General features: G+C 39.4%; 1 long non-coding RNA gene across 1 annotated transcript; it reads left to right on the top strand.

Moving 5' to 3' along the window:
* Positions 1-1740: 1740 nt before the first annotated feature.
* Positions 1741-24910, top strand: LOC117529852. The gene is made up of 5 exons (XR_004566123.1): positions 1741-1751; positions 1896-1902; positions 5050-5055; positions 24340-24343; positions 24817-24910. It is a non-coding gene; the product is annotated as an uncharacterized LOC117529852 (long non-coding RNA).
* The last annotated feature ends 2549 nt before the right edge of the window (positions 24911-27459 follow it).

Below are 27459 nucleotides of genomic sequence, written 5' to 3'. Positions count from 1 at the left end.
AATGTCTTGCAGAACAAACTTTGGGAAATGATAACTGATGAACTTTTTGGCCATAGCGGTGCTGATGTTGGTGTGTTATAAACAGAGATCCATAGAAGAAAATATCAGCAGCTGCACTTGCCATATAATAGTGAGATGATCAAAACAGTTTCAGTTTATTTTCTTTCTTTGTTTTTCTAAAACAACAGTATCATTTTGACAGTTTATCTGAAAACTGACAACAGAGATAAGGCAATTGTTTTTTGAAATAATTTGCTCTTTTCCTGTCAGTGCAGCAGTTTCAAAGGCAGGTAATGATCATATCTTTTTATGTTTATTCATGACAATTATACATCTCTCTTGTCTTAATTTCTGCAGCATTGCACGTCAGCAGCCAGTCATGCACTGTTTTCAGTTTTTACTGCTGACAGTTATTGCCACCAGAAGTTTATATCGACCACTGCACAGTAATATCCTGAAGAAAGCTGCAATAATTGTCAGTGACATGTTCTGACACAATGTACATCATCTGCCTTCCTCACTTTCCCATTAAACCTGACGAGAATGTGATTAAGGAAGGTGCATTAACTGTGGGATGTCTTTTCACTCAATTCTGCAGTGACATTCAGTCCATGTGACCTCAGCTTTTGAGATCATAAAGCACCTGGGGGAGAGATTCTGGAGCCACGGGGTCACTGGAGAGACGCGTTTGGGCATGCCAAAACCAACCCAGTCTCATGGCAGTTCATGGGACCGGGTAACGAAAAGTACATAAATCCATGGGTTTGTGATGGAGTTATGAAAATGGGGCGTTTGTTTCGGCACAAATTCATTTTGTGACGGGGCGACAAAATGTGGGGTGAAAGGGGGGTCTGGGGGGTTGTGATTAATGTTTGAGGAGGGTACACACTTGTGCTATGGTTGGTTAGAGTTAGGAGAAGGGAAAGATTATAAATAGAAAAATCCAAAAACATGTCACAAAAAGCAGGATTTTTTGTGACAGGGGCAAAAAAAAAATAAATAAATAAAAAAATGTGAGACCAGGCTGGCGAAAACCTGGGCAGGACTATAACTGTTCAGGGTCCTGGTGCTTGTTGTTTTTCAACAAGACGGTATTTTGGGATCACCTAAACCCTCTTGAGATGCTCAGTTGTGGAGTAATCTGATCATATCTTAAAATAAAAATAAAAAATCTAGTGATTATATTGTGTTTGTACTCACTAGGCAACCAGTCATGCAAGTTATAAGATACATTTTAATGAATATAAACTCACCTGCTGCATATAAAATAACAAGGATGACTATTTTCAGGGGAAAATAAAGAATGTGTCTGCCCGCCGTGTAGTCTAGCTCATTGCTGTGTTTGTTTAGATGAGAGATTAGATTAGATAGAACTTTATTAATCCCTTGGGAAGACTCCCTCAGGGAAATTGAGGTTCCAGCAGCATTACGTAGCAGCACATAGGGTAAGAAGCACACAAAGGTGAAAGCAAAAAAAAAAAAAAAAAAAAACAATTTCCAAATACAAATACCAGAAATACTGCTTGCTAGTGGCTACTACTGCTGCTCTCCTTCCCGTCCTCTGTCTTCCTGTTACTCCTCCTCCTTCTGAGTGAGGAGTTGTGCAGTCCAACAGCCTGAGGGTCAACAGAGTTTTTCAGTCTGTTGGTCCTACACTTGGGAAGGAGCAGTCTGTGGCTGAAGAGGATCCTCTGGTTGCTGATGACGGTGTGCAGAGTGTGACTGGCATCATCCAGAATGTCCAGCAGTTTGTCCAGTGTTCTCTTCTCTGCCACCATCACCCGAGACTTCAGCTTCATGCCAACCAAAGAATCAGCCCACCAGACCAGTTTGTCCAGCTTGGATGTGTCCGTCTTGGATGTTCTGCCCCTCCAGCGCACCACAGTCTAAAAGAGGACGCTGGTTACTACAGACTGGTACATCCACAAGAGTTTCCTGCAGATGTAAATCGACCACAGCCTCCTCAGGAAGTCCAGTCTGCTTTGTCCCTTCCTGTACAGGTGGTTGGTGTGGGTTGTCCAGTCAGTTTTACTGTCCAGCCACAGCCCGAGGTACTTGTAGGAATCCACAGCCTCCACCTCGACTCCCTCAATCAGAACTGGTGGTTGCAGTCTTGGTCTGGACTTCCCAAAGTCAATGACGGCAGAGTGGGTGGGGTCATCTAATGTGGCTGCACCTGAGAGATGGGACTGGCTAAGACTGGCTGTACCACAAACACAAATCTGCTAGCATTTATTTTTAACACATTAAAATTTTAACCCAGTACAAATAACTAAGCTGTATTTTGACGTTTTTTTTTTTTTGTTTTTTTTTTGGTCACGTTGTTGTTTCATTTTGACAGCAGTGTTTCACTTTTGAGTTCTAATTCCTCAAAGAGTGCACATTTGAGCACTCTGTTTGAGGAATTTTTGAGGAAGAGAAGTTTCACAAGACCCCAGAACAACTGCCAAGACACTAGTGAATGACTTAGCCAAGTCAGGAACTGTAGTCTTGAAGAAGCCAATCACTAGAGTCCTGGACAGGAATGGACTGTGAGGTTCTAGACCAAGAACATCTCCACTTCTGCAGAAGAGGCAACTTAAAGTCACACCGAGGTATGCAAAGGTTGGACAACCTGGAGAAAGATACTGGAAGTGTGTCCTTTGGTCAGATGAGACAAGACTAGAGCTCTTTGGCCATAGAGACGTTGCTTATGTTTGGAGAAAAACTACAGAGGTGTAAAACCCAAAGAACACCGTCCCCACAGTGAACAATGGCGGTGGGAGTATGATGCTGTGGGGATACTTCAGTGTGTCTGGAACTGGGAAGCTCCTCAAGGTGGAAGGAATCATGAAGAAAGAAGGATATGTGAAGATTTTGAAGGAAATCCTCAAGCAGCAACACCGGATCTGGGTTGTCACATTGTCTTCCAACATGATGACTCCAAACACACGCTGCTAGTGAAGAACTACAACCAAGGTCCATTAGGTCCAAGGGCAGAAGATTATCAAATCTGGAGGAGCTTGAGAGATTCCCCAATGAAAAATGGGCTGGGATTCCTCAGGAGACGTGTCTGAGACTTGCTGAACACTAAAGCTAAGAATAAGCCCTTCATATCTACATGGAGCGATCCCACTCATGGAGGCCGCCATGTTGCACCACCTTGTTGATACAGCAGCTGAAATGGACATACGTTATATTTTGCATTTTGCAGAGCGGATGCAAAACGTTAGACCAAATAAAAATAATCGGCAGTTGCTCCCTTCTACCCTGTCTACTGGTTGTATGTGCAGGTTAACAAGCTTGAAACCTTATTTTTTGTGAAATGGAAGAGCATGCATGTTGATTATCATAACAAAAGGCAAAGGAGTACGAATCCCTATCACCAAAGAAAATCTAAATTCCAAAAATTAATCATACATCGTCACCAGCGACAGTAGAATTCAATCTACAGTCTCACCACTAGATGACACTAAATCACACACACATTCATCTAAAAGCACCTATCCAAGATCAGGCAATCCAAGACAATTTAAAGTTTCAAATCCACCTAAACTGCATGTCTTTGGATGTGAGAGGAAGCCAGAGCACCCGGAGGAAACCGACGCAAACACGGGGAGAACATGCAAAGTCCACACAGAAAGGCAGCGAGTGGGAATCGATTCCATGACCTTTTTGCTGTGAGGTAGCAGTGCTAACCACTAACCCACTGTGCTCCCCAAATCATACGCACTGTAGCTTATAATAAACATGCAATGTAAGTGTTAGTGCATGTACAGAACCTGCACTGACTGTAGCCTTTAAATACGAAATAAATAAAAAAAACAGTGCAATCCGATTTAATTCACTTTTCTTTTAATATGATTCACCACCGAAGGGGCAAATCAAGTGGAACATTTCAAAGCATTTATTTCAGATCAGCTAGTAATGTATTCAGGCTCCATTTAACTCAGCTCATGATGTCTTTCTTTTGACTCTGCATCGTCTAACAAGGAACTAACTCACTCCCTCTGTCATCTACATTTTTAGTGTTCAAGGCCTACGCTGTTACCTGAGCAGGGAAGACAAACAGTGTGGTAAATCTGTCTGGAGTAAGCAGTTCTCATAAGTGAGTGAACGTGCAGGAAGGAGGCTATGGCAAAGGAAGCCCCCCCCCTAAAAAAATCCATAACAATGCTGATAGAACAGAATTATAGGCTTCTGTGAAACTGTGCATAGGGAATCTTTGTATTCTTTAAAACATGATGCAAAATTTCACTTACATTTTACTAAATGGCACATGGGAGACTTAAGCCGACACTCTAAGAAATAAAACGTTGAATTGAATTGATAAAGTTAAGGTAACTTTTTGCACATAACATTGTCAATGAAGTGCAAAACAATCAAGGGCGTAATTTAGAACTAGAAATTGGGGGGGGTGGGGGGGGGGGCAAAGTGCGAGGCCTGCAGGGCCGGAGCCCATAGGCCGGGGGTCTGGGGCCCGTTTTAGGCCCCCAGAAGCCAACGGTTTCTAGATAAGCTCAGATGCATTCTGAGCATCCAGAACAGTAATTTTAATGTTTTGACAAGACCATAAAGTGGACACCATTTGACTTAAACAATTTGAAACTGTGGATATAAGTACTTTATTCTGAGAACAGCCAGCATTGATTTTATTAACATCCTGATGTAAATAAGGTACCACCACATGTGTAGAACTCAAAAAGAATGATAGTTTGAGTTTTCATAAAAAAAAACAAAAAAAAAAAAAAACAACTGCAATGTGGTAAAATGTATTCATAAATCTGAAAGAACAGGCTCTTAATAACTATTAACTATCGCATACTGTATTTTTTTTCTCAAGATTTGTTTTTGCGTAAGTTTGAAAAAACAACAGATCATAAGTTTAAGATAAATTACTCATCATGAATTTAATTTTTGAAGTGGCACTAATGACAACACTCATACTGAACATAATTTCGCTTGCATAGACTGGTTTTGGAGATCAAGCAATAATTGCAGATGGGCTTTCTGAGGTCCCAGATAGCTTTTCCAATTTCCTTTTCTAACTTTCAGAATTTAGCAAATTAGCATATGGTCCATTGATACGTTATGTATAGACACTAGTCCCTAGAGGCAAATATTTTTAGTTTCAAATCTGAGCAAATGCAGTCCCAGAAAATTCTGAATGTGACAAACAAGAAACAGGTGTTGTAAACAAGTCAGTGCTGCTAAAAATACAAACTTGCAGAAACAAAGATACTATTCTGACATGGTTTTGCACATAAGACTGGCATAGCATGTTTCAAGTACACACATATATGTCAGAAGGTGGGGAGACATACCATATTCTGCCCCCCCCCCCCCCCGGTTGAAAAGGTGGGGGGGGACATGTTCCCCATATCCCCCACCAAATTGCGCCCATGAAAACAATATTGTAGTTGAAATTAATTAAATCAAATGAAACATTATTACTTAAATCCCTAAAATTAACAATTGTAAGTATATTGAAAATAATAGTATTAATTACGTTTAAAAACCCCTGTGTTTCATTTCTTAGAGTGTAGATCTGGTTTGTTTTCTTTGATTAAAGTACTTCTCTCTTTCACTCCACATGACGCTGTGAATGATGATGCCAGAGACAAAAGTGGGACAATGCACAATTTCTCCAGTCACAGCCACAGAAGCCTATAACTACTTCAGAGTAGTCATGTGCAGTTTGATGGCTTCCCTCATCAGGCTCCATCCTGCATCAGTTGATGTGTACTGCCTACTACAGAGAGATTTACACAAAAGTTTCTATTTCTTGAAGAAGAAGAACCTTTATTGTCATTGGACATACTACAATGAAATGTCTCCTTTGCATTAAACCCATCCTCATCACACTTATACTCAACTGAACTACTGTAGGAAGAGGGCGAAGCCACAGTCCGGCGGGGGAACCAACTCCAGATCTTCACATCTTGTAAATACTAAAATAAAATACAGAGGGCTTATGGTGAGGTGATAATCACTGGAAATGGACAAGAACATGAAGGCCAGATTAGACTTTGCCAGAAAACATCTATTAAAAAAAAAACCTGCCCAGTTCTGGAACAAGTTTCTTTCGATGGATGGAACCAAGATTGACTTGAACCAGAGAGATGGAAAGAGAAGGATGTGGAAAAGAAATAGAACAGTTCATGATCTGACGTATTGTTCTGACATCGGCATGTACGGCTGCTAACGGGAGCAACAAGGACGTAATAAAATCATTGACGTTTATTTATTTATCTGTCTGTCTGTTAGCAGGATTATGTGAAAACTACTGCACACATTTTGAGGAAATTTTCACCACTGATAGATATTAGGCTATGGAAGACTCCATAAAATTTTGCAGGTGATCCGGATCCAGATCTGGATTCTGGATCAAGATTTCACTTTATATGAAAAAAAAAAACTACTTCACAGATTGTCACCAAATTTGCACCACAGATAGATATTAGACCATGGAAGATGCCACTGAATTTTGGAGGTGATCTGATTGCGGATTGAGCGGGAATGTGGTGATCTCAAGAAGTGACTCGTTGTATCCATAGGATTCCAATTTTTTATAATTTATTTATTTGTTTATTTTATTTATTTTCTCTCTGAGACTGGCATTCTATTCAGCATGTACCCTGCCTTGCGCCCTATGACTGCTGGGATAGGCTCCAGTCCCTTAACTGGAGTAAGCGGTTGAAGCTGAACGAGTGAGTGAGTGAGTGAGTGTCTGTCTATCTGTCTGTTAGCAGGATTACGTTAAAACTACTGCATGGATTTAGACAAAAAATTGCACCACAGATAGATATTAGGCCATGGAAGATTCCTTTAAATTTTGGAGGTGATCCGGATCCGGATTATGGATTTTCACCATTTCAAGGATCTTCTCCAATCTACTATGGTGTTTTAGGGCCACATTGGGTTTTTTTTTGTTGTTTTTTGTTTTTTTTTAAGAGTTTGAGAATAAAGTAATAATATTATGAGACAAAACTTGTTTTACGAGAAAAAAAACTCATAATATTAGGAGAATAAAGTTGTATTCATAGGAGAAGGAATAACTCTGCAGACTGCCAGTTCCAGCCATCTCCTTCTCTACGAAAGAGGCCATTTTGAGAGCTACTAATTGCCGGAACTACAGGCGAAATCTGTGTGGTTCCTCCTGTTGAATAGACACATTTTCGTGCATATTCTTTTCAAAGATCTGATACTAATAATAATGTGCTGCAGATGGGCCAAAAGATAAAGTATTTCAGGAGGTGGTGGTGTAACGGATTGCACATTGGCCTGAGATGCCAGTGATCCGGGTTTAATTTCTCAATTACAGCCATGCTCCCAACTGACACTTTCAACAGGAGTGCTGGGGAGGAGTGAAAAACACGTGCTGTGGGCCCGTTTGGAAACAACCTTCGACTTTTTGTTGGCAGCCCACGTTAAAAAAAAAACCCCTCTATCTCTCTTCCTTATTTATAAAACCTATACTGAGGTACAACTTAAAGCGCTCCACAGATCACATTTTGAGATGCAGAGTTTTTCTCTCATAAAATTACATCTTTATTGTCATAATGTTATGACTTTATTCTCATAATATTACAAGTTTTTTCTCATAAAATTACAACTTTATTCTTGTAATATTACAAGTTTTTTCTCGTAATACTGCAACTTTATTCTCTTAATATTATGAGTTTTTTCTTGTAATATTACAATTTTTCAATTTTAATTTATTTTCATTTATATAGCGCCAAATCACAACAGAGTTGCCTCAAAGCGCTTCACACAGGTAAGGTCTAACCTTACCAACCCCCAGAGCAACAGTGGTAAGGAAAAACTCCCTCTGAGGAAGAAACCTCAAATGCTGTTGGCGCACAGGACAGGAGCATCGCCAACACGAATATAACTCCCATCTCTGGATAGAGCTGCACCTTAAACAGAGAGAAAAAAAACAATCAGGCATCAGAAAGACAATAATACTGTATAATTTGCTAGCATTAAACAAGAAAAACAGAGAAATACTAAGGTGATCGCCGGCCACTAGCCCTAAACTTCACTAAAAGACCCAGAATTTAGGTAAAGTTGAGGCCGCGGCCCGCTCCAATTACTAATAAATGAATTAAAAGAGTAAAAAGCGTAAAACAAAACTGTACCAGTATGCTAGCCATAAGAAAGGGAAAATAAGTGTGTCTTAAGTCTGGACTTGAAAGTCTCCACAGAATCTGACTGTTTTATTGACACAGGGAGATCATTCCACAGAACAGGAGCACGATAAGAGAAAGCTCTGTGACCCACAGACTTCTTATTCACCTTAGGAACACAAAGTAGTCCTGCACCCTGAGAACGTAAAGCCCGGGCCGGTACGTAAGGTTTAATTAGGTCAGCTTGGTAGGGAGGTGCCAGTCCATGAATAATTTTATAGGTTAGTAGCAGAACCTTAAAATCTGATCTCACTGGGACAGGAAGCCAATGAAGAGACGCCAAAATGGTTGTAATGTGGTTGTACTTTCTGCTTCGTGTCAAAAGTCTGGCTGCAGCATTTTAAACCAATTGGAGACCCCTAATGCTGGACTGCGGTAAACCAGAAAATAGAACATTGCATTACAACTTTATTTTCGTAATATTATGAGTTTTTTTCTCATAAAATTATGACTTTATTCTCGTAATATTACAACTTTATTCTCAAAGTCTAAAAAAACTCAGTGTGGCACGAAAACGCCACATGTGGATATTGGAGAAAGGAAGACCCTGTTAGTGTTGGATGTTGAGAGTGATCCAGATCAATATGCAGGTTCTGCAGCAGAAAGATACATCATCATTGTTATGTGCCGACACGGGGTGAGGAGCTGACCTGCGTCTGACTGAACCCAGCGCTAAATAACCAGAAAGCAGTTCCAAAAACAAAACATTTATTTCCCTTTCTGTGCAATAATTGTGTACAACATAATATATGGTTTGTCTGGCAGAGTGAAGGACGACGCGCTCTCCAGCGCCCAAAGGGATCGAAGCCCGGCGCTTCTGGACTCAAATTCACCGCCAAACACCCCCAGGTGGACACGACAAACTGACTCTGTGAAGGATAGAAGAGGTGAGGTAAGTCAACAGCTACAACTAATATCCTACAAAGGCACACACTATCAGCAACACATTCAGGTCTGAATTTAAGCTTTATGTAAATGAGCAGCTTCTCACAACAGGTGGAGGATCATCAGTCCGCACGCCACGGCCGTGAGAAGTGAGCTGCACAATTCTCATCAATGTTCAAATATACTGCGTAACAAAATACCAAATTACTATTAACACTTATTCAGACAGTCAATCACCTCTGATGTGTGCTGACAGCATGTGTCCCTCACCCGTCCTCCTTCACAGGCACGATGTGTCAAACCCAGGCGCGGTCCTCAGCGTCTCACAAACAAACGTCACAAGGTCGAGTTCCCGGCAATTCTGCTCGAATCACTCATGGCTTAAATGCAGAACGCCATCTCATTATCTGCTTCAGCTGAAAGTCTTTAAGTCTGCACGTGAGCATCATCCACAGGTGCTGCGAGTCATTAGGCCTGCACATGAACATCCTCCACAAGTGCAGCCAATAATGTTGATGAGGGTGAAGGATTCTTCTGCCAGCACCTTCTCCACAGACCAAAACCAGTTTGCATACCACCTGGAGAGCAATGAAAAGAAAACAACACAAAAACATCCAGCCAAACCCCCAACACACAACAATCATGATGTAAAACCAAAATCAGGAAGACACTATTTTCTTTCAGCTTGTGAATTAAATATCAGATTGCAACATGTTGATCAGTTGGCACTTGGCACACTGTTGTCATATTTTACTTGATTGAAGCTCCATAATGAAACTGATGGGACGATGCTTCCCAACACAGATGGATAATGACCCACAATATAATGCAAAGCAACACAAGAGCTCCTCAAGGCAAAATAAATGGAATCTTTTTCAAAGCCCAAGTAAGCCACATGACCTCGACCCAATAGAGGACGCTTATCATTTACTCAAGAGAAAGTTAAATGCAAAAGGTCTATAAACAAATAGCAACTGAAGGAGACTGCAGTAAACACCTCTGGAAAAACATCTCAGCAGTGTAAAGTCAGCATTTGGAGATGTCCAGGGTTACAGACTTCAGGCAGTCATTGTGTGCAACAAATTTTCACACGTATTTACGATCATTCATTCACTCTACTGGAAGATGGACAGACACAGACAGACAAACCCAAACGTGATTCTTGCCACTTGTTATATTGTCAGAAGAGAAGCAGGTTTAAGATTAAAAACAGATATGCGGGGTTCTAGATTTCACCAAAACATCTACTACTGTGATGACATGGTACATTTTTCAAAGCATTACTATTTGTCTTGGGATGTGTTTTGACTTATAGTCATCTATCTGATCTGAGTTAACCCCTTTGACATCCACAGACTGAGAAACTCCTTTGGTTTCTCAATTTTTTCCCATTAGGTCTAATCATAGTAGATCTGCATGTTGATTTGACACAGGTTTTATGCCGGATGCCCTTCCTGAATAAATTCCACATTACGTGAAGACTGGGCAGGGGTGGTCTTGAACCGGGAACCTTCTACAATGGAAACAAGCATACTGAACCACTTGGACAACACCCCTGCCCTTATGTGATATCAGGGATACAGTATATACTCACTCTTGATGATCTGACTCTGTCAAGGTTATTTTGGACTTAATTTAGCTCATGATGTTGGGATAGTTATTGGGTAGTAAATAGGCAGTCTGTTTCTGTACAAATTATTTATGAAATTGTCCTTGAAGAACTTCAACATAATGTCCTAAATTGAATCTAATTTTGAAACTGCATGTGAAGGTAGATGACTTCTGCAGAACTTTTAAATGACTGTGGTATCACGCCTGCCATGGCCTTCATAGGTACTCTATATTGCTCAAGGTTTTCTTGCATCCATGGCACCAGTGTTTTCTCAATTTGTATCAAATAAATTCCAAAAATAAAATCTAAATTATTCTAATTTAGGGCACATGTTCTCTCTACATGAAAAACTTATATTATCCTACACTTTGCAGCACATACCTTTATGAAGTCAACTAAATACAAACTGGAGTGACGAGTTAACTTGTACACAGTTGTGGAACATCTGATTTCACCTGTTTTATAGCTTTTTAATGGAAAATTTATGAATTTCTATAAATTTATAAATTTTGTGAAATTTATATGGAAATTTAATTTATGAGATTCATGGCAAAAGCTGTGAATACTTCTGTACATGTGGCTTCTTAGTTTTTTGTCATGTGGGGCTTTGTTCATGCCAGGGATTTTGTATTGCTTTACGTTCATGTTTGGCTTTTTGCATTGTTTTGTGTTCTGGTTACTGCACTCTCTTGTCTTGTGTGTGGGGTTTGGGTCTAGGTGTGTTTTTTCCCTTCTATTTGCCATGCCTCTTTCCTGATTGTTCTCTTACACCTGTTCCCAATGTTCCCCTCATTTCCTGCTCTTTTTAAGCTCCCTGTTTTCCTCTTTGTCTTTGCTAGTTTGTCGTACCTTTGTGTCATCGCTACCAGTCTTTCCATAGTCATTGCTTGTTTGTTATTGCCACGCAGTGTTTTTTCAAGGTGTTCAAAATGTTCAGAATGACCAATACATGTTTGGGAGGGTCATAGAAAAGTGTAAAATTTGTTTTTTGATACTTGAAGAGAATATCTGCAAAATAAGTTATTCAACTTATTATGTACATTGAAAGAAAACGAACATTCACCAAATATATTTAAATGTTATTTCCAGTCACAGGGCTGTCAACGGTCCAACATTGGCCAGTATTTACCCCCATGTCATACATGAGTGTGTGTGTGGGATGCCCTTTAGTCCCGCAGTTGTGTGGTTCCGGGTACGCCCCCAGACCCCCCAGTCGTGCTTTTCTTTGGATTGTGCTAATATTTTAAATTCCATTTAACCTACTGATTTGTGCACTAGGTTAGTAGTTGATCCAGGGAAAATCAGGTCACTTTTTAGTGGGGTTCAGAACAATAAGTCTGCTGGCCCAGATGGCATCTCAGCTTTTCTTTTAAAGACTTTTTCAGAGGAGCTCACACCAACCTGTACCCGGTCTTCCAGCAGACTGTAGACCAGCACACAGTTCCTTTAATCTGGAAAAAAAATCAATTATTGTTCCATTCCCCATAAAACCATGCCCAACTGTTAACAGTGATTTTAGATCTGGAGCTTTAACTTCTGTTGTTATGAAATGCTTAGAAAAATATATTGTGTCTATTTTAAAGTCAGAGATCAATTCTGATCTATATCCTCTGCAGTTTGGTTATAGGAGAGGGCGGGGCACAGACGATGCCATTAATGGCATCACTCACCTGTCACTAAAACACCTTGAAGACCCAAAGGCTTATGCGCATCTTTTATTTATTGATTTTAGTTCTGCTTTTAACACATTACAGCCTCATTTACTGATCCAAAAACTAATTCACCTGTCAGTAAACCCTGTAATTATAAAATGGTTTTATTCTTTTTAACAGAGAGAATTCAAAATATCAGAGTTAACAACACTATCTCTGATCCAAAAACATCAATACAGGTGTACCTCAGGGCTGTGTCAGTTCGCCTGTCCCTTTTACTCTTTATACAACCCCTGGCAATAATTATGGAATCACCGGCCTCGGAGGATGTTCATTCAGTTGTTTAATTTTGTAGAAAAAAAAGCATATCACAGACATGACACAAAACTAAAGACATTTCAAATGGCAACTTTCTGGCTTTAAGAAACACTATAAGAAATCAAGAAAAAAAACTGTGGCAGTCAGTAACGGTTATTTTTTTAGACCAAGCAGAGGGAAAAAAATATGGACTCACTCAATTCTGAGGAATAAATTATGGAATCACCCTGTAAATTTTCATCCCCAAAACTAACACCTGCATCAAATCAGATCTGCTCGTTAGTCCGCATCTAAAAAGGAGTGATCACACCTTGGAGAGCTGTTGCACCAAGTGGACTGACATGAATCATGGCTCCAACACGAGAGATGTCAATTGAAACAAAGGAGAGGATTATCAAACTCTTAAAAGAGGGTAAATCATCACGCAATGTTGCAAAAGATGTTGGTTGTTCACAGTCAGCTGTGTCTAAACTCTGGACCAAATACAAACAACATGGGAAGGTTGTTAAAGGCAAACATACTGGTAGACCAAGGAAGACATCAAAGCGTCAAGACAGAAAACTTAAAGCAATATGTCTCAAAAATCAAAAATGCACAACAAAACAAATGAGGAACGAATGGGAGGAAACTGGAGTCAACGTCTGTGACCGAACTGTAAGAAACCGCCTAAAGGAAATTGGATTTACATACAGAAAAGCTAAACGAAAGCCATCAGTAACACCTAAACAGAAAAAAACAAGGTTATAGAGGGCTAAGGAAAAGCAATCGTGGACTGTGGATGACTGGATGAAAGTCATATTCAGTGATGAATCTCGAATCTGCATTGGGTGCAAGGTGATGATGCTGGAACTTTTGTTTGGTGCCGTTCCAATGAGATTTATAAAGATGACTGCCTCAATTGAACATGTAAATTTCCACAGTCATTGATGATATGGGGCTGCATGTCAGGTAAAGGCACTGGGGAGATGGCTGTCATTACATCATCAATAAATGCAGAAGTTTACATTGATATTTTGGACACTTTTCTTATCCCATCAATTGAAAGGATGTTTGGGGATGATGAAATCATTTTTCAAGATGATAATGCATCTTGCCATAGAGCAAAAACTGTGAAAACATTCGTTGCAAAAAGACACATAGGGTCAATGTCATGGCCTGCAAATAGTCCGGATCTTAATCCAATTGAAAATCTTTGGTGGAAGTTGAAGAAAATGGTCCATGACAAGGCTCCAACCTGCAAAGCTGATCTGGCAACAGCAATCAGAGAAAGTTGGAGCCAGATTGATGAAGAGTACTGTTTGTCACTCATTAAGTCCATGCCTCAGAGACTGCAAGCTGTTATAAAAGCCAGAGGTGGTGCAACAAAATACTAGTGATGTGTTGGAGCGTTCTTTTGTTTTTCATGATTCCATAATTTTTTCCTCAGAATTGAGTGATTCCATATTTTTTTTTTTCCCTCTGCTTGGTCTAAAAAAGTAACCGTTACTGACTGCCACAATTTTTTTTCCTGATTTCTTACAGTGTTTCTTAAAGCCAGAAAGTTGCCATTTGAAATGACTTTAGTTTTGTGTCATGTCTGTGATCTGCTTTTTTTCTACAAAATTAAACAACTGAATGAACATCCTCCGAGGCCGGTGATTCCATAATTATTGCCAGGGGTTGTAGTACTAACGATTGCATTAGCCACTTTCATGGAAACCATGTTTTTAAGTTTTCTGATGACACTGCCATCCTCAGTCTGCTTCACAAAGGCTCAGATCCATCACTGTACTTTAACGAGGTGCAGTCTTTTGTCCACTGGTGTGATGCTAACTTTCTTAACATAAATGTAAACAAAACTGAGGCGATGATAACTGACCCTCGCTCTATTGGTGATCATCCCCCTCTGGTAATCCATGATAAAGAAATCAATCAGGTCAGCTTTTATAGGCATCTAGGCATTTACTTTGATAACCAGTTTAGCTGGGAAACACACGTCAATAATTTATGCTCCCATTTACAGCAGAGGTTATACTTCCGGCACAGACTCAGGGTGTTTGGAGTTGATCAGAACATCTTTTTTCTGTTTTATCAGGTTGTTTTAGAAAGCATTATCCGGTATGGGATGTCGTCTTGGTATGGTAATCTCTCAGTCCAGTTAAAATCTAAGCTTGCTCGTCTGGTGAAGACTGCCATGAAAGTTGTAGGGAGGACTGAAAACTCTTCCCTGCAGTCCATGTATGAACAGTCTGTTCTCAAGCAAGCACAGCGAGCTTTGTCGGATCCTTCCCACATCCTCTACCCTGAGTATGACCCCCCTACCGTCTGGTAGGCAATACAGAGTCCCTCAATGTAGACTGAATCGCTTTAAAAACTTATTCGTGCCCACGTCAATTAGAGTTTTAAATAATGGTTCCTGGGATAGGTAGTAGAATTGTGCATTAATGTCATGGTGGCATTGCTATTCAGTGTTATGGGAGGCAGCTGTGCAATAGGGGTATGTGCAATATGCATGAGCTATCAGTGCAAGACTGTTGTGCAAAAGGGATATGTGCATTATTGGTGTGTGTATTAAGTTACGTGCAACATGCATGATTTTTGTAATTATGCCATGGCAGTTTTATTTGTGCAGCTTTTGGAGTCCAAGACAAATTTCCCCGAAGGGACAATAAAGTGTATCGTATATTTGCTTGTGAACGGCTGAACCTTTTGAGGATGCTTCTTTTATACCCAATCATGACACTCACCTGTTTTCAGTTACCCTGTTCACCTGTGGAATGTTCCAAACAGGTGTTCTTTGAACATTCATCAACTTTCCAGTCTTTTGTTGCCTCTGTCCCAGCTTTTTTGAAATGTGTTGCAGGCATCCATTTCAAAATGAGCAAATATTTGCACAAAAACAAAGTTTATCAGTTTGAACATTAAATATCTTGTCTTTGTGGTGTATTCAATTGAATATAGGTTGAAAAGGATTTGCAAATCATTGTATTCTGTTTTTATTTACATTTCGCACAACGTCCCAACTTCATTGGAATTGGGGTTGTACAAAACTGTACTATACTGTATGTAGGTGGTTTGACCTCATGTTTTCTTGCGGTTTTCTCTTAAAATATCAAATTTAGAAATTTTATACCCTTCTGTGACCCTTTTACATATATACTGGTCATAACGGAACATATTGAGTACCTTGGAAAATCTGTAGCTGCTGCAGTTTAGAAAATAGGGCTGTATTTGAAGTAACACTCTGGATTAAAAAGGCCGTGGTCATTTTCGGGCTTTTTATCCTGGGTAGAGATTTTGGTAGATATCCCAGGTTGTTCAGTGGGGTCAAATTAGTCCAGAATAGTTGAGATATCCTCTCTTAAATGATGTGCATACATGTCTAAGTCAGAGGTGTCAAGTAACGAAGTACAAATACTTCGTTACTGTACTTAAGTACACTTTTTAGGTATCTATACTTTACACCATTACTTATTTTTCTGCCTACTTCTGACACTCATTACATTTTCACACAAGTATCTGTACTTTCTATTCCTTACATTTTTAAAACAAACAGCCTCGTTACTCTTGGCTTCAGTTTAATGTTTATATATATATATAATATATATATTTCACGTCATGTGCGCCTGTAATCAACTTTTCTGCATCACGGCTTTGCTTTGAACCGTGAAGCAATCGAAGTAGTGGTTCACAGATTGAAGCAATGCTTCGACCTATTGCTTCGTTTATTCTTTCTTTCGCTTAATTTCCCCCCGTTAAAACCCCAAAGAGCATACGTCTGTCAGTATTATTTACCTTTTCTATGTTAAACCGACCTGTTATGGTTTTCTGAAACAGTTGATAGATGTATTTTATAACTTAAAAACGGGAGCGACGCTAACGCGTTAGCATGTCTATGGCATTTTCAATGTTAAAAGTTAGCATTAAGCAGCTCTCTTCACGTTCGGGTGCATTTGTTTTCAAATTGTAATAGTTCTTAAATTTATTTTTGTTTATATATTAATAATCTAATGATTATTATATACAATTTTAGAGAAAGAGGCAAAAAGAACCTGAATAGAAACACAACAGAAAATATAAAAGCAACTAACAATGAACATACATAAATAAATACATACATAAATAAATATACATACATACATAAATAAATACATACATACATATATAAATAAATAAGTGTTTCCTGTGAAAACCTAGTGAATCTTACACCTCCACTTCATCCCTGTCTTATTTAATGAGTCTGTTTCGGTCAAACCATATTTTCAATTTGTTAATTTCTTCAGTGATTTTCTCCAGACCTATCTGCCAAACTAGAAAACTGCTGCATCCTAGTAAGAGCAGAATACTACTGGAATGAATTTGAATAAGGAAAGTTGTGGGTTTTTTTTTTTTTTCCCTTCACTAAATGGATGCTGCACTCACTGCAGTTTATTGTCTGGAATAGTCCCAGATTGCATTTCAGAGCTTCTAGATTTGAAACATTTTCGTGCAGGTGGTGTTGGGGGGTAATTTTGGGTTTTGGGTCTTGGGCCACATGTAGTTGTAGAACGAATCAGTTTTTAAATTAAGCTTTCAATTCATATAGTGGCATCTACCTTTTTTTTTTTTAAGATTACTTTATACTTTTATACTTTAAGTAGGTTTTGGAGCACATACCTTTTCACTTTTACTTGAGTAAAAAGGTCAAGTTGATACTTCAACTTTTACCAGAGTGTTTTTAAACTGCAGTATCTATACTTCTACTTAAGTAACAAATGTGTGTACTTTTGACACCACTGGTCTAAGTTAGGTCCTAGACTACATGTTGTACATCTGTAATAGTACATAAGCTGTGATTTACAACAGTGCAAGAGCTCTGGAAAAATGTGAAATGATATTTTGCATATTTATGGGGTTAAAGCAGCTCAGACCCATGAATATCAAACACCAGCCATCAAATGACAAAAAGTAATGTTTTGAAAAACAGAGAATGCCACCACAGTATTGCACATTTTGTGACATCTGGAACCCTGTAAATTTGTTTTCCAAGTTAAAAAGAAAAACACTCTGTGATGAGATTACGATTTGAGACAAAGACCTTTTACACACACGAACAGAGAATACAAAAACAAAACCTTCGAAGAAACGATTGTTCAGAATATTAAGAAATGCTTACAGTCAGGCGTATTTGTGAAGAAATATGATGTGGCAATAAAGTAGAGGTTTTAAAGGTGAGGCTTTATAGTGAGCAGCACTAACACTTGACACTTACGAACATTAGCGTCTGACCTCAGCGGCAATAAATCAAGCTATAAAACAGGTGGACCTGCAGTTGCAGGACTCAGCTCGATCTAACAACATATTTACCAGCTTTACAGCTTTGTGGTATACTGGCAAAGATAAGGATTGTCTCATAAAGAAGATGTGAAACTTCAGGCGTAGTTTGCTAAAAGTCACATGGGAGATTCAAGCCAAGAGTTGATCTATCTATCTATAAAGCAAGAAACGTGTGTGTGTGTGTGTGTGTGTGTGTATGTGGCTCGCATATCTCTCTGACTGTTTGTCAGATCAACCTCAGCTTTCAGATATGGCTTGCGCGTGGCACAATGATATGCATCCTTTATTATGTAAATTGTGGGTATTAATTTTCAAAACCTTTATTTTGACATTGTAACATTAGTACTTCCAAGATGGCGCCCTCCATGGCATCTCTGTCCTGCAAAACCTCCGTCTGCATATGGATTTCCATCAAAATTGGTTTCATGTTCCGTTTATTTCGTCATATAACACTGCTAACTTATGTGTATGTAAGGGAGGCCAGCAGGTGTCGCTGTGCATATGTAGTTAGTAGGCAATGTGGAGATTAATCGAACAAATCAGTATCTTGATAAAAACATGCGCGATATGAGTGTATCGATTCATTCAGTGTGCATCGGTTCAATTGACAGGTGCAATCGTGATCACATCGCTTGCTGCCTGCTGGCATGATTTTTTCCAAGGCTCATTGAATGCACCATCTCTGCTTTGCGTTTTGTTCTGAACATGGACTGAAGCCTGAAAGCACATTTCTACCACTACAAACATGGAGGTCCATGAGCGGTTGGAGATTTTTAACTCACCGAGAACATTTAAATTAGGTGTTTGAAGATACTTTGGCAAGATGAAGGTTGTTTGTAAAGAATGCCGTGCTGCTAAACCATACGGCCACTACTGCTCCACTCGGATACTCAGATTGGAAACCTCCAGCAAAACTCTGGTGAGAAAAGTGTTTCAAATTACTTTTACCAAGGCGGTACTCTGTCAATGAATGAGAGTGACGTTGTCTTACTGGTTACTCTTTAAGTTCTGACTTTGTGATGAAGCAGGTTCCACATATAAGGGAACTGATTCCTGTTCCGTATGGCGCCTTCACACATAGTGCAAAGTTTGGACGCCGTTTGGACGAAAACAAGGAAACAGCTCGAAATTTGCGCATGAAACTTTGCACCAACGGGCAGGCATGCAATTCGATGTGAAAGTTCATGCAGGTGCCAGTGTCTTTTGAGCAGGAACAGTGCCAGGTGCAGCACATGGCACTGCTTATGTGGAAAAAATAAAAACCATCTGGTAGGTGTGGAACCACATCACGTGGCTTATGTGGAATAAATAAAAAAATAAAAACCAGCCGGTACCTGTGGGACCACATCGCGCCGCTTATGTTGAATAATAAAAAAAGAAGAAAAAAAAAAAACACCACTCGGGATGTGAACTCACACCTTCAAAACCTCTGATTCCCAGTCAGCAACTTTACCACTGAGCTACAGAGCTGTTCTTTGAAAGCTGCCAGAAGCTGCCTCATATCAGGAAGGACATGGAAGTATTACAAAAAAAATTGAATTCCACACCATATAAAATGTGTTCTTTGAGCATTCATCAACTTTTCCAGTCTTTTGTTGCCCCTGTCCCGGTTTTTTTGAAACGTGTTGCAGGCATCCATTTCAAAATAAGCAAATATTTGCACAAAAACAAAAAAGTCTGTCAGTTTGAACATTAACCCTCTGGGGCCGTCGCCGTCGTATACGACGGCTGAGACCAAGCTTTACTAAATTACAAATAACTTTTTAATGATATGAGATAGAAACTTACTCTTTTTTTGCTGAAAAGTTAACTCTGCTGACTTTCGTTCCACCATCGGCCATCTTTGTTCTCCTCGTAGAAACTGTGTGATGATGTGGGAAATCCAATCGTAGGGCATATTTACCTCACCTGATAAACCAAAGATCATTTTCAGGAGTGATATCTTACTAGTTGGCCCGTTTGAATAGACCCCTAACTCCTCCAATGCGCCCTGCACCATTACACACAGCGAAGGTGAAAGCAGAGGGAGAGCCTTGCGTGACAATCTCACGTGCTGAAACAAAGAGTGTGTAACTATCAAGATTGCTCCACTAGTTTGCATTTGAATGTTACTGGATTACTCTGTTGCGTAACACACTGTTTACCATATCAGTGGGGTGACGGAGAGGGGCCGCTCCTCAGACTGGAGTCAAAGTGTGAAATGAAAGCTGCTTGCAGAGTCAGACAGAAGACTCCAAAACACAGTAGAAATAGAAATTTGTGATGTGACCTTTGTGTAATAGCAGACAGAAAATGCTTTGAGTTGAAGACAAACAAAACGCATAGACCATTTTGTATATATTGTTCAAAATGTGCATTTGTGTTTATTGTTTGAACTTTTTTGTTGTACAGTCTGTCACACAAGACCTCAAATTACCTTTATAAAGTGTCAAAACAGTTGATTATCATAGTTTGCTGTGTGTTTTGAATAAATGTGTGTGGAAAATTATTTTCCGCTTTACTTTTTCCTTTATTATTTCTGATTGTAAACCTTTATTACACTTAAAAAACACAAAAAAGCATATATATTATGAAAGAACAGGTTGTCCTGGAAAAAAAAGAGACAAAACTTGATTGTGCAATGCAGGGAGAGCTGTTAACAGCAATAATAAAACATTTATGCCAGGCGAGTGAACTGTCCAAAAAATGCCCTCGAACGCCAGAGGGTTAAATATCTTGTCTTTGTAGTGTATTCAGTTGAACAGTTTGAAGAGGAATTTCAAATCATTGTATTCTGTTCTTATTTACATTTCACACAACATCCCAACTTCATTGGAATTGGAGTTGTGTGTATATATATATATATATATATATATATATATATATATATATATATATATATATATATATAATGGATTTCTTTTGACACGAACATCGTTCCTCTCAAAATGTGACCCTGTGGATAGAATGAAGTGCATACTTTCTTCATCAATGGTGCAGCTGGCATCCTGAATGTTGCATTGCTGCCACCTTCTGCATCAGTCCGTTATAGAACCGTAAATCCCCTCGATGAGTCCAATGTCTTTCAAATATTTAAAAAGCCAACACTTCTACCTCTTGCTTTACTTTATGGCTAAAATACTTCTTACAGAAACTTCTTTCAGGCTTTACTGATTGATTCCCTTCAGTTTTTACTCTTTAATAGATAAACCATTCAAAAATGATGAGATATAGTTTGTAAAATAAAATATTTTGAGGGAAAATTAAAGCACTGTGCTAAATACTGTACAGGTATATTCATTGGTTATGATTTTTATTATTTATATTACAACTGGTGGCATTTGAACACGCTGTATTCTGGTGATGGCATTTCACACTTTATTTAGAATTCAGTTGGTCTGGTGGTGGTATTTGGCATTATTATGCGATATTGATCTGGTGATTGTCTTTTTTAATTACGTACATTTTTTAGCTCCTAATTTTCTATAGGAATACAAACTTCCTACGGGCAGTAGTTTTCACAGCCACACAAGCCTATAACTACTTATTAAATGATCTGCATTTATAAAGCGCTTTTCCATTTGCATCAGACGCTCAAGGCGCTTTACACATCAAACACTTATGGACCTGACTGTAATCAGAAGAAGCAGCATATGTGCATGCCGCCTCCTGTTGCATTCACACTGGTCCATCAGCCCTCTGGGATGTAATTTGATATAATATAGTTCCTTCTGTGAGTTTGAAACAAGCAGAAGTTGACATATGCACTGATTCAGCTTTGCTTTTGCAACTTTTTCTTGTAGCACATGGTGCAGTTTATATGGAGACATTATGTAGACAAAGTCCCTTAGTTATGGAAATGAAGAAGAAGAACTCTTGTGCAGCACCACCATCAAGATTTGTGTAGACCAGAAGAGTGGCCTTTGGACAATATGACTGACTAAAAGTGTAACGAGCACAATAAATCCCAGAGTAATGCAAGAAATGATCTGCTCTCTCAAAGGACAATGTGGTTAATACAGGAAATGCACATATTAACAAGAGCAATCTGAGATTTCTGACATCCACCAAGGTTTGATGAGGACTCAGAATTAAAGATATACGATTCACATTGTGACCCGGACTTTACCTGGATCCAGATTCCACAACACGATGCAATAATTGCATACTCACCCAGAATGGTCCAACTGATCAAGATGTTGCAATTTGATATTTAATTCACAAGTAAAATAGTGTTTTCCTGATCTTGGTTTTACATCGTGATGTTGTATCTATGAAGTAGTTTTGATGTAATCCTTAAAAGTCTACAAAGTGAAATCCTGATCCAGAATCCAGATCCAGATCACCTCACCAAAGATCACCAAACTTTTTCTTCCATGGCCTAGCATGAATGTGTGAAGAAAATTTGGTGAAGATCTGTTAAGTAGTTTTGATGTAATCCTTCAAAGCTTATACAAGGAGAAATCTTGATCCAGAATCTAGATCTGGATCCAGATCACCTCTAAATTTTAATGGAGTCTTCTATGTCCTAACATTAATGTGTGAAGAAAATTTGGTGAAGATCTGTTAAGTAGTTTTGATGTAGTCCTTCTAAGCTTATACAAAGTGAAATCTTGATCCAGAATCTGGATCTGGATCCAGATCACCTCCAAATTTTAATGCAGTCTTCCCTATCCTAACATCAATGTGTGAAGAAAATGTAGTGAAGATCTGTTAAGTAGTTTTGATGTAATCTTTCTATGCTTATACAAAGTGAAATCTTGATCCAGAATCTGGATCTGGATCCAGATCACCTCCAAATTTTAACAGAGTCTTCCATATCCTAACATCAATGTGTGAAGAAAATTTGGTGAAGATCTGTTAAGTAGTTTTGATGTAATCCTTCAAAGCTTATACAAAGTGAAATCTTGATCCAGAATCTGGATCTGGATCCAGATCACCTCCAAATTTTAATGGAGTCTTCCATGTCCTAACATCAATGTGTGAAGAAAATTTGGTGAAGATCTGTTAAGTAGTTTTGATGTAATCCTTCAAAGCTTATACAAAGTGAAATCTTGATCCAGAATCTGGATCCGGATGACCTCAAAAATTTAGTGTAGTCTTCCATGGCCTAATATCTATCTGTGGTGAAAATTTCGTCAAAATCTGTGCAGTTGTTTTGATGTAATCCTGCTAACAGTCAGACAGACAAATACTTAAAAGCAGATGATTTTATTATGTCATTGGCCGACGTAACTAGTAACTAGTAGAAAGCCGCACAGTGTAGTGCAGTCTTCTGTCAAAGCTGAAACTTCGTCGGCACATTTGGGTAACATAAGAGCAAACTGTTGAAAAAAATCAGTTGTAATTAATCAATGCCAGGTCCCCTCGTCCTGGTGTGTACACAAGATTTAAACTGTATCCATATCAGTTTGATATGGGAATAGACATAGAACATAGGAGAGAATAGGCCTGCCAAAATTGTCATATAGTATGTGATTTTTAGTTATTGATTAATAGATGATAAATGATTGCATAAATGTAACAATATCATGCACTTGGAAACAGTTTACAGAGGTGTAGTGTCACTGAATTTGTGCAAGCTTGGCTCATGAAGGAATTTTGACAGAAATGTTACTCTGTAAAACTGCCAGCATATCTTTTCTGCAAAAGTTACTGGAGGTCTACAAATTATTGTGCCTTCCACAACAACTTGTCATGTGAATCGCACAGTGACGGTTTTTTTTTTCCCTTTTCCTTCACATACATTTATTCCCCCTACAGTCATCCTTCATGAGTTAATGCTGAGCTAATGGCATCGAGCTACACAATATGGACCTGGTGGTAGAAACGTGTGTCTACTCTGAAATAAGTAAATAAACACACAAATAAATGAGTTAAAAAAAATTTGCATTGCCAGAACTGTTAATTTTTTTAATTTAATTTAATTTAATTTTTTTTTTTTTTTTTTTGTAAATGCAGTTTACTAAAATGATGAATTATAGATTTCTACATGTTTAAAAATATTTTAATGAGCAACATGATACTTGTAATTGCTAGTTTCACCCTATTTTGTAGTCAACTGACCTTTTCCTGAGTGAACTTGAGATGTGATAATTGGTAGGTTAGCATTCCTTTCCTGCACTTCACCTGCCACTAAAAATACTTATAATACTAATTTAAAAAATAAGCCTCGAAGGGCGTTTTTACTGACAGAACTATTTTTCTTCTCTGTATCAAACATAGGCAAAGGCCTATGGGATCAGAGAGTTCTGTGGTACAAATTGTCAGTCAGTCCCTGTCTGGGTTTTGTGTCTGTGTTCCACTGAAATAAAAAAGGTACTGCCCAGTCTTTTAATGTTCTTATGGTTTGTGATGTTCTGCTAATCAACTGTTGACAGGTGTATGATGTGAAACCAACCCCTTTTCACTTTTAATAACCTCTTTGCAGGAATGTGTTTTTCTTTTGAAAAGTGATGGAAACTCAACTCAGCGCATCAGCCAATCCCCTTATTTGAAGAAGGATGGTTAAATGCTAACCCTAAATTAAATTAATATTTATTAAAGTTGATTAGATGTCCGCCCAAAATTAAATAATATTCTGAGCCAACACCTCGTAAACAGCAAAAAATAATGAGTTTTCACAATGCTTTTCCTTGTCCCTTCCGTGTGTTACCTGTGACTTGTGTGTATGTCATTAGTGTGCGCAGGTGGTGGATTTGAAGTTTATGTTGAAATGTGCTCTTATTGTGAAAGACCCAAGAAAACGAAGTGTTTCAGGATAATGGCTAGCTTTGTGAAGCTTAAGATACTAGAAGGTTAATATACATACTCAAGGTTAAGTGGCATCTTAACCTTCACAGTGGTAGACGTTGGTGGACAAACACCAACTCCTGGAGCGCAGCGCACCTCATGTCACCTCCTGCAGTCTGCTGTGACGGTTTTTCTGCTGCCAACATGAGAAAGCAGCTTAATGTCAACTGGATGTCCACTGGTGAGCTAGAAACAAGTACAGGACAAAACAACCATTGGGAAACTTCTCTGTCTGATGTCAACTCAATGTTTTGACTGTGTACACAATGTTCCAACATACTCACCATACATCAGCTGACAAGGGGCACATTTAACAAAAGAGGCAAGTATTGGTACAAGACAAAAACTGGTGAGATATTTGTGATTTATTTTTTATTTGTGATAAAATCAGACATTTTATTGAAATGGGCTTTCCGACTAACGTAATGTTGGCCGTGTTCATGCATAGGCCCACCCCCTCTTTAGTCAGAGTTTTGCGGGGAACGCCCTGCGCACTCTGATGCGTGAATATGCTACTCAAACAATACAAGCAGTGGTGTATTTGGAAGCCACCAGATGTAGGCTTCGGAAATGAAAAAAGTGACTAGCTCAATTCAAAGTACATTTCATAATGCATATCTACAGAAGAACTAGGTGTGATATAGGCCCTGTGGCCCATTGGTGCCGTGTTTATCCCTAGAATCCATAGCGTGAAGCAGATGAGGATCTATGATGATTCTTGGATGGGATAGCAGTGTGATGCAGGTTACCAAGCTGGTACCCATTTTTGAACTGGGACAGTGCAGAGGGAGATGGGATAACATAGGTGTGTGTGTGTGTGAGAGAGAGAGAGACCAAGATTCAAACACGGGTCTACCTACTGGTTGCCCAACTCCACATATCACTAAGCTACCTGTTTTGCTTTATGTACAGTGGTGCCCAAATCCTTTCCTTTAAAGGGTTATAAATGAATGTGGATGGAGGGCCATGGACAAAAAATTAATGCTTATGTTGCCTGAATTATATACGAGGTCTGTGAGAAAAGTATCGTACCTTTTTATTTTTTTCAAAAACTATATGCATTTGATTCATGTTTTTACGTCAGCCAAGCTTGAACCTTCGTGCGCATACGTGAGTTTTTCCACGCCTGTCGGTTGTGTCATTCGCCTGTGGGCAGGCTTTGAGTGAGCACTGGTCCACCCCTCTCGTCATTGTTTCATTGCGAGGAAATGGCGGAATGATTTGGGCTTTTTTTCTATCAGAATTTTTTCAGAAACTGTTAGAGACTGGCAGCTGGAAACCATTCGAAAAATGTATCTGGCTTTCAGTGAAAATTTTACGGGCTTCACAGAGAATAAGGATTGTTACTACAGCTTTAAGGATGGCCCACAATGGCGCACGGTGCGCCGCGCTCCGAGCCGCCATCGAGAGGCAGAAACCACCACATCATTTCTAAACGGATCGCTGTGTGGAGCCGGGACCGTCGTGTGCAATTTCTCTGGTTATCACAAGAGCTGGACATCAGCCATTTTCCGGCAGATTTCACTTTTAACAAGAGATTTTGTCATGGAAAGCCGCGCGAATGCTTCGCGCATCACGACCGATTCGCTGATGAAGCGAAACAAAGGAACACCTCTGTTTCGGAGTGTCAGAGGACAAGTTGGGACATGCCTATCTCGGCTTTCAGTGCTTACCAGTCGAGTGAGTATAAGAGAAATTGTGGAGAGCTGGGCTTGTCCCAACTTGTCCTCTAACACTCCGAAACGGAGGTGTTCGTTTGTCTCGCTTCATCAGCGAATCGGTCGTGACGCGCGAAGCCTCCGCTCGGCTTTCCATGACAAAATCTCTTGTTAAAAGTGAAATCTGCTGGAAAATGGCTGATGTCCAGCTCTTGTGATAACCAGAGAAAGAGCACACGACGGTCCCGGCTCCACACAGCCATCTGTTTAGAAATGATGTGGTGGTTTCTGCCTCTCGATGGTGGCCCGGAGCGCGGCGCGCCGTGCGCCATTGTGGGCCGTCCTTAAAGCTGTAGTAAAACTCCTTATTCTCTGTGAAGCCCGTAAAATTTTCACCGAAAGCCAGATAAATTTTTCGAATGGTTTCCAGCTGCCTGTCTCTAACAGTTTCTGAAAAAATTCTGATGGAAAAAAAGCCCAAATCATTCCACCATTTCCTCGCAATGAAACAACGTGTGTCATATAGTTTTGAAAAAAATAAAAAGGTACAATACTTTTCTAACAGACCTCGTACATATAACAAATATAGTCTTGCCACTAGCCATCTCTGAATGCATGTGTTGATAATTACTGCAAATACTGGAGCAGCAATTGAAAATTATTATTTAGTTGTTTACTGCAAATCACAGTCAGTCAACCAAAGTGACATTATCAGGTCTGGATGATGGTTCAGGCTGGACACAAATGCAGCACTCAGACAACTGGCTCTGTATGTAAAAACAGTTTACTGAAACAGTAAACGGGGTCCGGTACACAGAAAGGCAGTCCAACAGGAATAACAAAACTAGGAACATCAGGCAAAGGCGTGGTTGAAGATACAAGCAGGTGGTCAAAAAACACATGAAGCAGGTAGAAGGAGATAACAAGATACAGAGCTGGAAAGAAGGCACTAGGCACATCAATCTGGCGAGGGAATGAAGCAAAATGAGGAGCTTAAATACACCCAGGAGATCAGGTGCAGATTGAGAGCAGGTGTGCATGGAATACACCAGAATGAGGGTGTGGCCAGAGAGAGGGAAACGCCCACCACCAAGAGTCAG

Source organism: Thalassophryne amazonica, chromosome 17 (genome assembly GCF_902500255.1).
Source record: "Thalassophryne amazonica chromosome 17, fThaAma1.1, whole genome shotgun sequence".
Lineage (NCBI taxonomy): Eukaryota > Metazoa > Chordata > Actinopteri > Batrachoidiformes > Batrachoididae > Thalassophryne > Thalassophryne amazonica.
Note: the sequence above shows the minus strand (reverse complement) of the source record. Positions and strands in the feature narration are given on the sequence as shown.